The sequence below is a fragment of the Leiobunum rupestre genome, chromosome 1 (genome assembly GCF_980474605.1).
Source record: "Leiobunum rupestre chromosome 1, qqLeiRupe1.1.hap1, whole genome shotgun sequence".
Classification (NCBI taxonomy): Eukaryota; Metazoa; Arthropoda; class Arachnida; order Opiliones; family Sclerosomatidae; genus Leiobunum; species Leiobunum rupestre.
Window position 1 is genome coordinate 7,037,210 of NC_143384.1, and position 19,163 is coordinate 7,056,372.

A 19,163-nucleotide genomic window follows, 5' to 3' on the forward strand; every position below is an offset into this window, starting at 1 on the left:
ACCATCATAACACAAAAACAACAAACACAACCGTCATAACACGAATTCAACATTCACAACATTAACACATTAACATTACAATAACGAAATATGCAATCAAACTGAATTAAAACTGTCGCGACGGTGAACGTTAACGAAAAGAAGACTAACCAAACCCAACCGAAAATTAATCCGTTAACGCTCACCGTCACACGGTGGTTTTGCCAACCCTTCGAGAAACTGCGAACGCAGAGATTTCGAGAATGCGTTCGCAGGACACAGAGAAAGACTGACACACAGACAGACACGGTGAAGCCACTTAGCGGAAAAAAAACCATTTTCGCGCTGAAAATTGACGCTCGCGAATAAAATTTGCGATTTTTTTCAAATTCGCCGCTAAAATCGCGTCTCCGCGGTATCTAGCGAATGTTCTATTTTTTGACGTCCACACCTTGGCAATAAAAAGCTTCAGCCAATCAGAAAACGCGTTCCCTCGATCTCTTCCGCTCCCGTCCGTCACGTATTAAGCCTAGGTCTTTAGAAAAGCAGCTCAGCCAACTTGACCAAGATACTGAAGTAAAGGTAATTATCTCACGAATAGAATCGTTTATTTATCGAAATTATCAACAGGAACATCCATTTGGTTCATTTTGAACTGATGTTTTATGTTAGGCCTAAAACATTACAAAAAACCCGCGCGAGTTGTTTTCAGCGTTTTTAAATTTTCGCGCTAAAGTGAGAACCGCTTCGCCAGCGACCGAAAAAACGCGTCTTTTTTCTTTGCGCGAAAATTTTATTCGTCTCGGAAATTCGTCAAGTGGGAACTAGCCTTGATTGTTAAACCCCTTCTAGGGGACTTTGTTCCCCCGGAGAGGTAAAAACTAAATAAAATAGCCAGAAATTCCAACGGTAGACCGGTTTCGTTTTATTTGGAACTCATCAGTACAGTGCCGGAAATCTGGCTGGCGACTGTTATATCGAAAAGATAAACTAAGCCTAAACATTAAAAATTTCAAAATGCGTTGCATAGCAACTGTTATGTTCATGTTAAAACTATTTAGCCTACACCGTATTATCTTATACACGCCGACCGCCGACGGGTCATTTTAGATAAGCATCAGTCGACTAGATCTCCTTTTACTCTTTTTACCATCATGTAGATATAATCTTCATTAATAAACTATTGTACTTATCTTAATCTTGTCATGGTTATTATGTTGGAACACAACAAATAGGCTGAGTATTCGAGCCTGTAAAAGAAACCACGTTACCGTCATCGTTGCTGTATCGAAGATTGTCACTGGAACTCTCAACGACTTCAAGTACCTTCAAGAGTCATGTCAGTCTCGACGCAATTCAGTCAATTCGACGACCGAACCGAATATTGGACGCTGTACTCAGAACGACAATACTTCATTGCAAACGATATCGATGACGCTGCCAGGATGAAAGCGACGCTGCTGACATGTCATAGGCCCAGCGACGTACGCCACGCTCAGAAACATAGTAGTACCCGAAAAACCCACTGACAAAGGTTATGATGATTTAATCAAAGTTTCGACGGATTACTTCAATCCAATACCGTCAGAAATTGTGGAGCGTTTCAAATTTAATTTTCAAAACCGAAGACAAGAAGAAACTATATCGAAGTATATCTCAGAGCTAAGACGAATGAGCGAGTTCTGCAACTATGCGACATCATTGGACGATATGCCCCGAGACCGGCTGGTATATGGATATAATAATGATTCTTTACAGAAAAGATTGCTGGCTGAAGAAAAACTCACTCTGTGCAAGGCCATGTCGATAGTTCAAGCTATGGAGCAAGCGACAAAGAACGTTAGCGCAATGAAAAATCAGGCAAATCACGACTCTGACGACAATGTTCAAGCGATATCGTTACTCTCAAAAAAGAGACGCTCACGCAACCCTGGGAAACAGTCGGTGAAGAGTCAACCAGATTTCACAAAGCGGAGAGACGTTTCAAATCAAAATCATGTCGAAGGCAAATGCATCAAAGTCATGTTCCAGCTAGCTGTCCATACAAGGAATCAATGTGTAACCATTGCAAGAAGAAAGGGCACATATCCATAGCCTGTCGAACGAAGCTACTAAAGAATAACGGCGGACAAGCTAACCACATATCTGAAAGGAACTCACACTCTTAAAAATATTGGGTTGTTTTTGACCCAAAATGGGTCGTTTTTTACCCATTGTTGGGTCAGTATTTAACCATACAAAATATTAGGTTGTTTTAGTTTTCACCCAAAAAGGGTTATTTTCATAACGCTATTTTGGGTTAAATTTATTATCTACTCAAATATGGGTTGATCATTAGCTAAAAATATGGTTAATATATGACTGAAGTTTAGGTTATAATTTAACAATTAATTAAGTTGTTTTTTTAACCATTGTTGGGTCAGTATTTAACCAAACAAAATATTGGGTGGTTTTCGTTTTCACCCAAAATGGGTTATTTTAATAACGATATTTTGGGTTAAATTTATAAGTTACCCAAAATATGGTTAATATATGACTCAATTTTGGGTTATAAATTAACAATTAATTTGGTTTATAAATTTGATCACACTGGAAAGAATATCGTAGGGCCTTGGCAATTTGCAATAAATTTAAACATTCGAGCTCATTACGTTCTTCCACTGAAATATCAACACAACATAAAAAAATACATTTAAAATATTGGAAAAATTTGAGTTATAAATAGTAAATTAAATTAAAATTATTCTGTATACCTTTAGAATCAAAAATTAAGAATCCTTTCAAGCACTCATGGCGCAAATTTTTTAATTTCCAGTTTTCCAAAGACTACAAGTTCGATGGACACATTTTCGATGCTCATATCGTCTTTGGCGCGCGGGAACTTTAAATTTGATAGTATGACCCAATTTGGGGTTGCTTATATATTATCTTAAAAACAACCTAATTTTGTTTAACCCAAATTTTGCGTTTCAAGATTTTCAACTACATTTGGGTTATTTTTGACTCAAACAGTAGTTAAAAATGAAATAACCAAAATCATTTAACCCAACGTTTTTAAGAGTGCAGAACCAGTGTCGCCTTCCATGTTGACGATCATTGTAAGAAACTCGAGACGCTACTTTAAGTTTTCGAAGAAGCGGGTTTGAAACTCAATCGAGACAAATGCAAGTTTGCAAAAACTGCGATCGATTTCCTGGGCTACCATATGGACAGCAAAGAACTCCACCCGAAGAAGACTGAGATGATTGCGATTACCGGAGCGCCCGAGCAAACGAAATTGAATGAGCTGAGATCGTTTCTAGGTCTATTGAACTACTACTCGAAGTTCATACCGAACTATTCCACTCACCTGTCCCCGATATATCGACTATTGGAGATGGATGTAGAATGGAAATGGGGTCCAACGGAAAGTCAAACGTTCAAGAAAGCCAAAGAACTACTTACTAACTCGAATCTTCTGGTACACTTCGACACGACCGAGGAGATCAGATTGACCTGTGACGCGTCACCCGTTGGCATCGGCGTTGTCATGTCACACTGGATCAACAATGAAGAAAGGCCAATCTCGTTCGTCTAACGCACACTGTCATCGGCTGAAAAGAATTACTCACAGCTCGAGAAAGAAGCGCTGCCATTGGTCTACGGAGTCACTAAATTCCGGGATTACTTATTGGGAAATAGATTCAAGCTAATCACCGATCATCAGCCGTTGGTAAGCTTACTGTTCAAGAACAAACCAATTCCCCAAATGACGGCAGCGAGATTGCAGAGATGGGCAATAACTCTTTCAGCATACGACTACACTATCGAATATAAGAAGGGAAGCCTTCACTCCAATGCGGTCACTCTAAGTCGCCGGACGCTGAAAGTTCATTACGAAGAGCCACCATTGCCAACGGAGTATGTTCTCCTAATCGATAGACTGAACAAGAGTCCAACGAACCTGTCCGACATACAACGAGCCACTGAAAGAGACAATTTCCTGAGCATAATTATATCGAATGTGGTTAACGAATGGAAATATTACGAACGACAAGATCCAAAAGTCAAACCATACTATAGGAGACATGACTAGCTATCGGTAGAATTATAGTATAGGGTATCCGTCGCCATTTTGTTTTTTAATTTATTTATTTTTAAACAATCAATGGACAATACATTTTTTTTTTTCAAATAAACCCCCGCTTTTCGAGAAACATTGAGAATTTATGGTAAATTTTCAAAATCATAAATTACGTTATTCTATCCAATATAGGTAGAATATAAAGAGCCATTTTGGACTTGACCATAGCGGAGTAATGCACCTCATTTTTATTGCCGAACGAAACGTCGCAGAAATAGTAGAAAATCATAAATACGCACCTATATTACGAAATAAACCTAACCTAACCTAACCTAACCGGGTATTTCTCGTTTTGCCTCTACTCGGTTTGCATTTACTGTGTTTGCATTTACGGTGTAAATCGTAGTTAAGTCCAAAAGTAGTAAGACTACCGACGTGTACCCTACTATCTATCAATCTATCAAAATGAATAAATACGACCAAATTTTCTCTGTATATTCGACCTATATAGGATAGAATAACGTATTTTTTAATTTTGAAAATATACCATACATTCTCAATGTTTCTTGAAAAGCGGGGTCTTATTAGAAATAAAATTGGTTTGTCCATTGATTGTTTAAAAAAAATTGATTAAAAAAGAAAATGGCGACAGATACCTTATACTATAATTGTACCGAGCTATCGACCATGTTAGGTGTGCTGATGATTGAGCAACGAGTCGTAATTCCGAAGGTTCTACGCTCGAAACTACTGGAGCAACTTCAATCACCCCAGAACCCAAGAAGGAGTTCTCATCGTGGCCCGTCTCAACAGCACCGTGGCAGAGAGTTCATAGCGACTTCGCTGGCTTCATCGATAACAAACTTCTTTTCATAACTGTCGACTCGTACTCTGAATGGATTGAAGTAGATGTCGTACCCACAACATTGACAGAAACAGTTATTCGTTCGCTACGCACCAAGATGGCTCGCTTTGGTATCATGCGCACGCTTGTTACGGACAATGCAGCTTGTTTCACGAGCGACCAGTTAAAAAATTCACATCCAACAACGGAATAAAACACGTTACGATTGCGCCATACCATTCACAATCCAATGGCCAAGCCGAAAGAACGGTGCGCACGGTGAAGGTTGCTCTGAAGAAATTCTCCGAAGGAAGCAACATCGCAATCGAAGCCGAAAAGGGGGAGAGTGGTGGAGAATAGTATGTACAAAAGTTAAGTTAGAAGAAACCACCTACGGACTGTGCGAAGGATGATAAAATACGCGAATAAGTAGATTAGATTAGTCCATTACGCCACCTAGACTCGTTTAGATCGTGAATAAGTACTTCTAATGGACTGCAATGTTAAAAATGATAAAAACACGTGAAAAGGTAGAAAATTTCAAAATGTAAATGGGCAAAGAAGAGCTAAAGAAAAATAATTTAAGGTAGTAAGAAAACTGATGAGTTACTCGGACCAATAGCTAGTCTTCGAGCATAAAATAAACACTCAGACCAAATAAATCTTCGAGTCAATAACGAATTAAAAAGTAAATTCAATAGCCAGAAATCTGAACATAAGATCGGTTTCGCTCTATTTGGGGCTCATCATTATCGTTCAATTTATTTAGCACGCGACTATCTAAGTCGAAATGTGCAGTTAAGCATTATCCTTTACAATTTCAAAACTCGTTGCATAGCAACGGAAAGCCAAATAGGGAGATAGTGGTATTAAGAATGGCCATTCTTATTTAAGGGTCAGCGCGATTTCCTATGGCTAAAATTAATACAGCCAAGCGCAGGAGAATCAATAGTCTGGTCGCTAAAAATTTTAAGACTTTATTTTAAGCGATTTTCATGCCCAAGATTCAGTATTGTGGATCCCTAACGGGATTATACTTACTGTCAACAGTTATTGTCTGGCAGTACTACAATTAATTTTAATGTATCAGCGAGAAACGTATTATAATCCCGTCATTTAACGGAAGTTAGTCGACTGTAGATAAGAACCTTCGTTCTGTAATGAGTTAGTGTATCATTTTTGACATGGAAGGCCAACTGATCAGCTCGAATTCAGTTTCCCGGAAAAATGCAAAAATCAAATTTGGTCCGTCTTCGAGTTAACGGTGTTTTTCGCAATTTACTCAAAAAAGTATTTAGATAATTAAGTAGTACCAGAAATAATTTTGTGGAAAGTGAAATTTAGTTTAAAGTTAATTTTGTTTTATCTCTTCCATAAGTTTTTTTAACAAGCTAATTAAAAAAAAATTAATCATTAAATTTTAATTTAGGTGTATCCATCTAGCATTGTGTAAATAATTTTGGGAATTTTAATTACAGTAATGAAGTATGGTAAATATTTGAATAATTTTTCATAACAATAAACATTCTGGGCACTTAATCCTCTATGTAAAGGCGTCTTAATTATTCAAAAGCTTAACGAGTGAGTAGACTGAAATTATTGTTATTTGAGGATCAGTTATCATCAGTAGTGTACGAGCCATACCGTTGTAAAACTTGTAAGGTAGTACAGCCTGAACACGGCTGGAGACCCACAATTCAAGTACTGTTGATAAATGTTTGCCTTTGTGGCTATAAATTACACGTTTGCGTTAGCAGCTTTAGTGAATATAAATTACACTTTGCCTCGGTGAATATAAATTACACATGCAGGGTTGTTGATTTTAATCGATTTTTTTATTGTTTATTAATTTTTAGGTTTTTGTCACTTTTTAAAAGCAATATATAAGCTTATTGATATAATTTTTATTTTTGTATAAATAATATTCAATAGTAGACAGTTTTATCATGTCAAAAAATATTTATTCGAAGAAATAAGTATATTTGTATCACAGGAGTAACCTTGAAAAGTAAAACTAATTACAGTGTGAGAAATAAGGCACTATCACAGGCCAATTGCCAGTTTAAAAATTAGCTGGGCCAGTTTAAAAATTAATTGCCTGGGGTGTTAGTGGCCTTGGTGACCACTTAATTAATTCTAAGTTCTTCCCTTCAAGATTTATAGTTCTTTATTTAACACTCCAAAATTTTGAAATACCCATAATAACTAACCTACTAAGCCTATGCCCTAGCAAGACTCAAGAGTAGATAATTTGACCATAAATGATGAAAGCCTGATTTTGAAGGTTAAAAATGGTAAGTGGCCAGTGGCCAGTTTTTTAATTAAACTACCTATGCTCTACTGGCCACAGGTCCAGTTTAAAACAATTCCTTATTTCTCAGCCTGGGAGAGTCCATTATTTTCAAAGAACCAAAAATGAGGTGGGGAAGGGATCGTGGTAGTGATAGGTAATAGTGTAATATAATGACAATATTGGTCTAGAATATAATAATTCAATAGTAAATCTCTCATTAATGGAAATTCAATACCTTTTAAACAATCTTTTATAGGAACTGATTTAAATCAACGATTTAAAGAAAACAATCATTTGATAAGGATCGCGATTTAAATCACTGATTTAAATCAACTTGATTTAAATCAAACAACCCTGTACACATGGTTGGTTTTTAATTTGAAAGCTCGGCAGAGTTGGAAACTCTTGATACATGATTGAGATAAAAGTAAACGATTAAAAGCTCTTCACAAATCATGCTATGCTACCCATAAACACTATCTCATCAAGGGTCTGTTTTTTAATGAAAGTTTTACCAAAATTAGCATATTTTACTTGCTTACTAGAACCAGTTATACACCTATTATCTTGTTATCTAAGTCTTAATGGGAAATTAAAACTCAATTTGACATAACCAATTATCATCATTATTTCCCAATATTAAGTAAAATATTTAAAATAATATTCAATATATTAAATTACATTCAATAATATTAAAATTTCTGTTCAAAATATATTTAAAATTAAACCTATTTATTTTCTAACTTATGGCTTTTATTTTAAATTATTAATTTTAGGAATAATATGCCCTGTCAGGCAGAGCAAAGGGACAGCTATTAAATAAAAAATGCTTTAATCAAAGCACTTGGAAGGTTGATTTAAGGGGTAGTTGGGATCTATGAAGGCACAGATATTGGAAATGTTTTAGAATTTAAGAGTTATTTTTTTGGAATTATTTTAAAAAGCAAAATATATTTCTAAAATAATTTCCATCGTTTTTCCTCACCTTTTATAGATTTTAAAACCCTTTCCTTAAATTTGAGCCTTGAAACTGTAACAATAAAATGAGAAAATTTTAAATTGTAAGGGATTACGTGTAAAATTACAGCATTTAAATTGCTGAAACTCATTATAGAAACTAAACTAGTAAAAACGTCATCAATAAAAGAGATTTTCAATAAATTTAATCAAGACTGTTCAAGTTAACAGAGGAAATTTGGATGTAATTATAGCTTCTATTTTCACGAACAACAGATGATATTTTCTTCCTATAGAGAGAACCTGCAAGTGCAAGGAGAGCCATGTGTCTTGTCCTTTAGCTTAGAAAAGATAAGTCATGAATTTTCTTATATTAAAAAGACTTCCAAGCAGTGGCGTAAATAGCGCCCCCGCAGACCCCGCGGCGCAGGGAGGGCCCCCGAGTTGTTTTTCGCGGAGGGGCCCCGGAGTTCCTACTTACGCCACTGCTTCCAAGAGACCCTCTACTCAATTTAAAATACGTAATTCAGTTTCCATACATTGTGAAACCAAAGTTACGACTAAATGACTTACTTCAATTCAACTAAGTCTTTCTTGAAAGTCCCTTTAACAATTCAAACAGGGTACTGCAGTGTAACTGCACACATTTCATCAGGCCTTTCTAGAAAGAAATGTGGTCATTTTAATGTAACTCTAAATGTTACCTTTTTTACTACCAGCGGTTACTTGACTTGTGAGGATCATTATGCATGCCAAATTTAAATACTGATGTATAATTCTACTTTAAACCAGAAGTTTAAAATAATAAGTGCAGACTTGGATAGATAGAAATTAGTACATGTCTGTTTTATAAATTCATTAAGAGAATTAGCTTACATAGAAAGTTGCAAACTCCTTTAACCGTTTAATTTCTTATGTATTAATACAAAATTTTAATTAACATATAAAACAGCATGTTAATTAAGGTTATAATATTTTCCGAGTAGTAGTTTGAAAGTTGAAACACAAAACTGCAGAATCCTGTTACGACAGCATAGCAGACGTCTGTACAGGGCTTTTTTTTGTTTGAGACTCGCACACAACGGTGTCGACCCTAGGCCTTAGACACCAGCACACACACAATAACTGATTAATCAGGTTGAGATATGTGTAACGGCCACGCCAACGGCGGGATACGTGGGGATATACTTAATTCTGAACTAAACACGCGTACTCCTTTACAATTTAAAATTTTTTCAGTTTACTGTTTACAGTTTCAAGGCTCAAATTTAAGGAAAGGGTTTTAAAATCTATAAAAGGTGAGGAAAATCGATGGAAATTATTTTAGAAATATATTTTGCTTTTTAAAATAATTCCAAAAAATAACTCTTTAATTCTAAAAAAATTCCAATATCTGTGCCTTCATAGATCCCAACTACCCCTTAAATCAACCTTCCAACTGCTTTGATTAAAGTATTTTTTATTTAATAGAATAAAATAAAATATATCAAAAGATAAGTTAATTAGAACCACATATGGACTGTAATGCAAATAATAAATTGTAAAGTATTGTTTAATAAACATTCAGATATTGGCTTAGAACGTTTTGCACGCAAATTCATAACAATGATATAATATACTTAGCTAATTAATGAACTCAGTATATCAAAGTTGGGAATATTGATTTTTCAGGAAAAAATTCAGAAAAGGCAATGAAATCTTGGTTTTTGGAAAAAGATTTGTAGACCACAATCTGAATTTCCGAATAAAAGTGGACTTTACCTCGGCCAAAGCAACGGCCATAAGAGCGATTAAAAATTGCGTTTGATGACCAGTTTCCTCGATTTTTCAAACAAACTCTCAAATTGTATAATTAGTTTCAGTTTAACTCTGAATATATAATATTATTTATAGGCTTATTGACTTGTTTACGCAACGTGTTTGTTCAAAAATCTTACAATTACGTACTCGTCAAATGAGAGTTGTTCACTGCTAGGGTCAATACTACCAAGTAGGTTTTTTATTTCTATTTGTTATACATGCACAGGGTGTTTCAAATGAATGGTACGAATCAAGTTCTACGGGTTTTTCACGGGATTTTGAGTCGAAAATGATATTTTCTGGATTCGGGTTGTTGTAGCGTTCGTCCGGGGTCAAAATAAAGTCGGGGTCGGGGTGGGTCTAACCCCGTGAAAAACCAGTCGGGGATGGAAAATGCTTTGTATTTATGAATAGAAAAATTATAAAAATACCCCAATTTTACTGGTTTAGATTAGATAGTGTATCTTGTGTCAGCCAGCCTCTGAGTCTAGGCACTAATAGTAATAGTAACAATAGATAAGATAGGTAGATATTAAAATACAGGTCTATAATGTTTTTTATTGAAATTTTATGCTTAGGCATTGCAATTGTTTAAGTAACGTTAAAAGGAACCACCTATGGTCTACATTGCAAACGATGAAAAATTAGCGAATAAGTAAATAAGTCCATTGAGAAAAGGGATAAAAAAGCTAAACCCTAAACAAATTTGAAGAAATTTAAAAACTTAGAAAAAGCTCGTACCGATAGGTCTTCGAGCAAACCGAAAGACGCGAAACTCGAACCAAATAGATCTTCGATTGCAAAACTAAATTAAATTAAATAAATTAGCCAGAAATTCCACCGGTAGAACGGTTTCGTCCTATTTTTTCCTTTTAATGTTTTCCTTTTAACAATAAATTTCGTGTATACTATTCTCCACCACCCTCCCCCCTTTCGGTTTTCCGTTGCTACGCAACTCGTTTCGAAATTTATAATGTTTATGCTTAGTTTCTCTTTACGGTTTAATAGTCGCAAGCCAGATTTCCCGCACGTTACTGACGAGTCCCAAATAGAACGAAACCGGTCTACCGTTGGAATTTCTGGCTAATTTATTTAATTTCATTTAGTTTTGCACTCGACGATCTATTTGGTCCGAGTGTCGCATATTTGTGTTTGGTCCAAGACCTATTAGTACGAGCTGTTTTTAAATTTCTTCAAATTTGTTTGGGGTTTAGCTTTTTTATCCCTTTTCTTAATGGACTTATTTACTTATTCGCAATTTTTTTCATCCTTTCTAATTGTTTAAGTAAGTTGTTTCATATTTTCACAAGTTATTTACAAACGTTGTAACTGCGGAGACTGAGAAAGCCCGAAACAACGGCAATTATGAAACTAAAACTTAAAAAAAGCGACACAAGTCGGTGTCAAGCGTCAAGCGAGAACTACGTCAGCGGCATCAGCCGAAGGTCATTCGGATCATTCCATTCTCGCCCACGAAAAAAGGCAGAGAATGAACCTATCTAGATATTTTATATATTTAGGATTTTAGTGGGCTGCGTCGGCGCGAAACTTTAAATTTACATTACGAAACCATAACCCCGAAAAATGGAAAACCCCGACTTAGTTTGCGACAGTCGGGGTTGGGGACCAAAGTCGGGGATCCTCGTACGGACACTAGGCCGCTGTTGATAACGTAATCGTTTTTATTATCGAACTTACGATTTTGTAATCGCCGCGTTTTTTCACCTTAGTATTTAATCATAAACCCTCCTGGAAATTGTCTCCAGTATTATCGGATTGATTCTATGCAATAAATTAGTAGTTGCAGTTTACTTAATGTCTTCATTGATCGCCTTTTGCTAAGAATTACAATTTGGTCCGTCGAGCCAGATTCTAGTCGGGTTAACTTTACAACTTAACTACGAAGAATTGGTTTCCGCAATTGAAGCAGTAAAGACGGGTCAAGAGTCAACTACAGTAATTCAACTTGAAATATCATGGATAGCCTTCTCAACAAGATGGAAACAATCAAGGGTATAATCACCAGACTGGAAGCAGTGGTCCTCAGCCACTCTACCACACCATTAACAGCTATGTTAATCACCTTGTACAAAGGCAAGGTAGATGTTGTATCAGCAGAACTAGATGCGCTACAATACGTCATTGCAGCGAAGAGCCCCGTTGCAGACTTCGATACCAATAAAAAGGAGTACGACGGGTTAGTCATTCGGATAGACTCATTGGTCATCTTTTTCAATACGCTCGTTTGCCAGCTTCCGCCACCAATAAGCCAACCATCAGGAGACATCAAATTACCGAAGCTTGAGCTACCAACCTTTGGAGGAAGGTACGTAGATTGGTACCACTTTCATGACCTATTCGCAACTACTGTGCACAACAATGGATCATTATCTCGAGCACTGAAATTTAAATACGTAAAATCATCATTTCGAGACGAAGCGGCGGTACTTATCCATTCAATTCCCGTCACCGATGGCAACTACTTGGAGGCCTGGAGTATCCTGCTCAACCGATCCAATAATACAAGGAAAATCATTAGCGCTCATATCAAACGTCTATTCAGCCAATCCTGCGTCAAGGAGCAACCATCAACGGCACTTAGACAATTGATCGATACGACGGCGGAAAGTATTCGCTCATTAAAGGTACTCAAGGAACCCGTAGAGCATTGGGACGCCATCTTACTTAACATTGTTAGAGAAACATTAGACCAGGTATCCCGCCATCAGTGGGAACTATCGTTAACGGGGTCAACCAGACTTACATATCAAGAGCTGTCAATGTTCCTGGAGCAGCGTGCAAGAGCTTTGGCTGCGTCTCAACCAACGACCCATGTTTCAGTACGAGAAAATTCCTGTTATACTTGTGGTGAGCTCACTACATTTTTCATATGTCCGTCGCTATATCAGGCATGAATTGAAGAACGTTGGAACATGGTAAGAAATCAAGCTATCAACTGCCTAAAAAGGGATCATCCAAGATCTGACTGCAAGGCAGGAAGTTGCTAGAAGTGTACAATAATCCTTCAATTCGAAGGCGCAAATGGGCATATCTGGACTGGCAGAGCGCTACTTTACTCAGGATCCCAGGCGAGCCTCATTTCCGAACAGTTCACTCAGAAATTGCCACTCAAAAGAACACAGCTCCAGGCGAAAATCGGAGGAATTGGAAGTGCGGGGATAGGGCGCTCCCGCGGTGAAGTCATCGTGAAGCTACTATCCAAGCTTGATCCCCAATACAACATCAGGACTCAAGCGCTAATTCTCAACCACCGATAAGTTGCCCAATACCGCCTACATTCCAAGAACCTGGACTCATACGAAAAGGCTTATGTTAGCAGATCCAACATTCAATATACCGGGACAAATTGACACGTTGTTGGGAGCTGACGTGTTTTTAGCGGTAGTACAAGATGGGAAGATTACTGGTAAACCTGGGTATCCCGGAGCATTCAACGCCATCTTCGGGTGGACAATTGCAGTTAGATTGGGCGCCGAAAAACCAATAGTCAGTACGACCCATATTCAATTTAACCATTGTACGTTAGAAGAACAACTCGCCAAGTTCTGGTAACTAGAAGCAGGGTTGGCAAATTTTAAACAAAATGTTTAAAACAAATGTTTAAAACTTGTTCTAAACATCGATTTAAAAAAACCACCAATTGGTTATAAACGTTTTAGACTAAGAGTTTTAAACAGGTTTTTTTAATCGTATTTTAATCAAGAATTTTTATAAGAAAATTCAAGAATGCGTTGAAATAATTCTTTATTTCTTTCAAGTAATGTACAAACTTTAAACTTACAAAGCACAAAATTATACATCTAACGTTTCACATGTGTTATCTTTTCTGTTGAGTTGTTTGAAGATTGTTACCATCTTGGATGCCTTTTCCGTCCCTAATCTGTTTCTCAGCTTTGATTGAACTAAACCAAAAGAATAAAATGCACGTTCTATACCTGCCGAAGATGCGACTGCACTATGAAGCTGTTCAACAAGTTCCCACGTTCCTTGTTTAATTTGACCTCTTAAGGCTTTCGACCATGTAAATGTATTTAAACCTTCAAGAGAGAGTTTGGAGAACAAATATGACTTAAATGGAGATGTTTGCGCTCTGAAACGAATTATATCTGGCATTGTAGTTGGATGGAAATTGTTTGCATATTCTAAAGCTGTTTCTACCTGCTCTTCTGTAAGTGTTAAGGTTGTGTCTTGATATCTTGGATCTAGCAAAAATGCTAAAAAGTGAATGGCCGCCATGGCCATATTAAATCGATTCAAGCATTTACGTTCCTCAGCCACTCCAAATTGAATTTTAAATTCGTCCAAAAGATCGATCCAAATTTTAGTAGCTTCGGAAATGGTGCATTTATCTCCCTGTACTTTATCTAGTGCCACTGCAATAATTTTCCGTTTCTTCAGGTAATCTTCTGTGTTCATTTTCAGATTCATGTCAAACACTTTTTTCGATATATCCTTATCGATAGCTACTCGATTTTCGCTGCACACCTTAGATAAAATATGCCAATTTTTCAAGTACGACTCTAGACAATCAGCCAACGTGTTCCATCGAACATCAGAGGGTAGAACTAATTTATTTCCGCCCGATTCTTTATATTTGTCAGCCAGAAAATGAGTGTTTTTAAAGTACTCTATAATTTGTTTAACATGCTCCTTTATTCCTGGGTTTTCTTTATCAATGTCGTGGGCCAACAAGTTGAATATGTGCGCAGAACATCCGTAGGTAATAATGTCCACTGTACCGAGATCTTCCGAAGTTGCCAAACGGGTTCTCATATTTACCATGTTTGATGCGTTATCGGTGACAAAACTCTTCACAATACAGTTGTATTTCTGACAATTTTTTATAGATTTCACAGCCAGGTTATATAAATTTTCAGCATCATGCTTTTGTGCTCCAGTGTCAATAGTTTCGACTAAATGGCATGTATCATCTAACAAATCGGTCACTGAAACACAAATCACAGGTTCCATGTGAACATTGCTCCAGCCGTCTAATGACATTCAAACTGTTTTTCCATTCAGATTGTTCTTCATTTCAGTCAAAACACTTTGGTATACTTCATCGAGTAACTGGTTTCCAACTTGACGACGCGACGGTGGTGTATATCCTGGTCTTAAACTATTGATCAATTTGATGAATTCTGGATGTTCAACGAGACGAAAAGCCGAATTGGTTGCATACGTATATCACGCGATTTGCAAATCAAGCTGTTTCTTTTCGGATGCGGATGTACGAATTACAAATTTACTTATTTTAGCACTCGATGACCCTGAGTTGGAGATTACTGACTGAGATTTTCTTTTGTGATTGGAGAGTGACAGTTCAGACGGAGTAGAGGATCTGGAGGGTACAGATATAGTAGATCCACTGGCAGAACTGGTGTTACCAGGAGTTAATGGTCGTTGAGGAAGGGCCCGGGGTACTACAAATACCAAAGAACAAAATAAATATGATAATTATTAAAATAAATAAATGAAGTAAAATCATTAAAATGACACCAACCTATTTCATTTTCAGAAGGCGACGTCGAATCAAAAAATACGTCTTCTTGTCCTAGAGTTGATAAATTAGCTAGGGGTATGTCATCTTCATCCAGATTATCCTCATCTGTTTTACTATTATTGTCAGAAATATCTATTGCACTTTCCAATGTGGTAAGACAAATGTCAACGTGTTTCTTCATTCTAGCAACCAGTCCTACCATCTCCGTATGACACTTCTTGCACCTCGCTCTAGTTGTTTTAGTTCGGAAGCTTTGGTTATTTTCATTTGGTTCAGTAATATTAAAAAAAAAGTCCATATTGGATCTTTTTTTCGACCAGTTAAACTCATTATACTAGTCGCTTTAAACAAAATCCGAGATAAAATCTAATTACGACTTTCTAATTTCTATTCGAGTCAGTTCGACTTCCTAAACTTCCGAAATTCAATGTAAAAATAAAACCAAAACCAAATATACACCTCGTTCCCTCGCCTTTCAACCTTAATACATCTACCTTAATGACTCACACGGCGTGAGAACTTTAACTGACGTTCGAACCCACGACCGAGGTAAAAAGGTTAACTTTTTAAGATTGTAACGCCATCTACAAGCGTTACTACAAAGAGTTTAAAACAATTATTTAGTGTTTAAAACGTGTTTTTTTTACTTAGAAATAAAAACAGTTTAAAACTAAGAAGAGTTGTTTAAAACAAAAAAAAAACAGTATTTCTGTTTTTTTTTTTTAAACTCAAATTTTGCCAACCCTGACTAGAAGAAATTGGAGAGAAGGTCAACCTGACGGCAGTTGAAAGAAGATGCGAACAAATCTTACAATATAATCATAAACGCGACTCCAGCGGCCACTACATCGTGTAGTTACCGATCCGAGATGAAGCCGAGAAACTTGGAACCTCGAGAGCACTAGTGGTGCGAAGACTGGAACACCTTGAACGACGACTGCGAGTAAAAACTCAACTCTATCACAAGTATAGAGCCTTCATGGACGGATACATGACACTACTAAACCAGTAGAAAAGAAGAATATTGAAAATGCGTATTATTTACCGCATCATGTGGTCTTCAAGGAATCAAGTTAAACGACAAAAATTCGAGAAGTTTTTGATATATCGGCGAAGACATCTAATGGCATATCATTGAACGCCATACTACTTACCGGTCCGAAGCTTTAAGATGATCTCGTAAATTTCTTAATTCGTTTCAGATGCCATGCCATTGCCCTGACTGCAGATATCGAAAAGATATATCGGCAGATTCTGATAAGACCTGAAGATGCTAGCTAACAATGAATTGTCTGGAGAATCCACAGACAAGAGGCCATACAAGATTACGAACTGACAACGGTGGCGTACGGAACTGCAGTTGCACCTTATTTAGCCATAAAGGTGCTCCAACAACTGGCACTGTACGTTCACTCTGAGTACCCGCCAGCCTCACAAGCTCTAGCCAAGGATGAATCATTTTTATTATCGAACTTACGCTTATCATTTTTTGATAATTTAGTATTTTATAATCGTCACATTTTTTCACCTTAGTATATAATCATTGATTCCATGCAATAAATTATTAGTTGAATTTTGTTTTATGTCTTCATTGATCGCCTTCTGCTAAGATTACACCGTTCGAAACGCGATGCGTTTAGGATCAGAAGAAATTTAGGTGTATTCGATTTCCCATAATTATTGTACTAGTGGTTTTTGGGGAAAAAGTAAAACAAATTGTGGGCTTCATAAACTTTCCAAAATCTCCTTTTAAGTGGTACAAAAAGAGAGCGAGCGCACTTAAGCAAAACAGTTTTAGAAGCGCGTGGATTGTCTAGTCATCTTAAAAACTTTACGTTTGCGCGCTACTCACAGCGAAAGATTATTTTGGGCGCGTGCTGAGAGCTTTGAATACAATGAATTTTTTAATACAACTATCTAAAGATTAGGGGCTATCCATACATCAAGGGTTTCGTAACTTCTAAACGGTGGCCCAAATCGAGAAAATGTCATAAGAACATTTACGGCCCAAAATCACGTGTTACACACTGTATTATAAAAAAAGTCATCTAAAACTGAAGGTACGAGGTATTTCTCGCGACGTTTAAAGGCAAAATCAAGAATTTATTCAAGTTAACATAATATTTGGGAAGACACTATTTTGATCGCTGGTATTATCTTTATGCAGGCGAATAATAGATTTCTAGAATCATGAAAACAGCGTTATAGTTGGAGCTACCTATTCTCTGGTAACTTGAACACGTTACTGTCGAACGTTATGGACAGTCCTCCTATACGCATTGTAACCCGACCACCTTAATTAATGGCTTTAAAAATGCCTGATGACTTAGGACTAATATATCATTATTATTATGATCCGCCTAGCTGTTCCACACTTTTGCCTCCAAAATATTAATGTTCGAAAGCCTTAGGTATTTTCTATAAAAAGATATTTCTATTCAACTTTCGGTAAATTGTTGTCTTAAATCGTTTTCAGTTTGTAGAATAATAAGATACCATTACCTTTCTACTTTCTACTAGTACAAAAATGTGCAAATAATTGTCAAGAAAGTGGAGTCACCCATTTATTCTAAATCTCTTTGTATTATCTCGTACGTTAGTAAAGCTTCAAATAGTGGTTCTAATTTCTATCTGAAAATGGAAATCTGTTATCTGTTTCTTACAACAGATTGTAATCAAACAGATAAATAGATATATCAGGTTAACCGCCCTTTACTATATCTGATCGGTTATAATCTTATTTCTTAATCTGAATTTTATATCTGAACAGTTGCGGATTTTTAAACGCGGATAATAAAACAGATGCGCGTGCCGTTATCTGTCTACCAATAAAGATAAGCGTTATATTTTGGTTTTTTATTTGTTTAATTTGGTCAATTTGGATATTTATCAAAAATTAAATAAGCAAAGCCTAACGAACTGATCAACTGCAGCTATCGCGGATAACAGATATAGACTAAAAAACAGATTCCAACCGCTTGACATAAACTCTCTTTAGATAAGCTCCAACTGGTAACTGTTATCTCTAGATTGGTAAGAAAACCGATAATCCGCAAACTAATTAGATACAAAAAATTGCAGTTTATCTGTTGTATGTACTAGCTTCAAATAATATTTAAAAGATTAAATGAAGTTTTTACTATCCGGACAGTAACACGTAATTCGTTTTTACCTCTCCGTGGGGACAAAGTCCCCTAGGAGGGGTTATGCAATCACCGTGTCTGTCTGTCTGTGTGTCTGTGTATCTGTCCTGCGAACGCGTTCGCATTTTCCGTGCAAAGGTTAATCATTGCGTACGCAGTTTCTCGAAATCTCTACGTTCGCAGTTGCTAGGAAGTAGGGAACGAAGTCAAAGGGTTGGCAAAACCACCGTGCCTCGGTGAGCGTTAACGGATTAAATTACGGTTGGGTTTGGATGGTTTTTTTTCGTTAACGCTCACCGTCGCAACAGTTTTAACTCAGCTTGATTGGATTTTTCGTTATTTTAATGTTTATTTGTAGGGTGTGAATGTTGAGTTTGTGTTATGACGGTTGTGAGTTTTGAGTCTGTTGAGTTTATTGTGTTTGTGTCTGTTGTGTTTGTTGTGTTGTGTTTGTACGAGCGTTTAATCTTCAACTACTTCTTATTGACTTTTGGGACGGACCGAGTGCTGAGTGTTAGGGCAACCTCTCAACGTCCAATGGCAGGGATTTCACCAATTGT

At 36.7% G+C, this 19,163-nt stretch overlaps 1 long non-coding RNA gene across 1 annotated transcript; it reads right to left on the minus strand.

The window, feature by feature from the left end:
* Nucleotides 1-8,382: 8,382 nt before the first annotated feature.
* Nucleotides 8,383-8,988, minus strand: LOC149960520 (uncharacterized). Its single transcript, XR_016478640.1, has 3 exons — nucleotides 8,853-8,988; nucleotides 8,710-8,797; nucleotides 8,383-8,477 (listed from the first exon to the last, which is right to left on the minus strand). It is a non-coding gene; the product is annotated as an uncharacterized LOC149960520 (long non-coding RNA).
* Nucleotides 8,989-19,163: the final 10,175 nt, after the last annotated feature.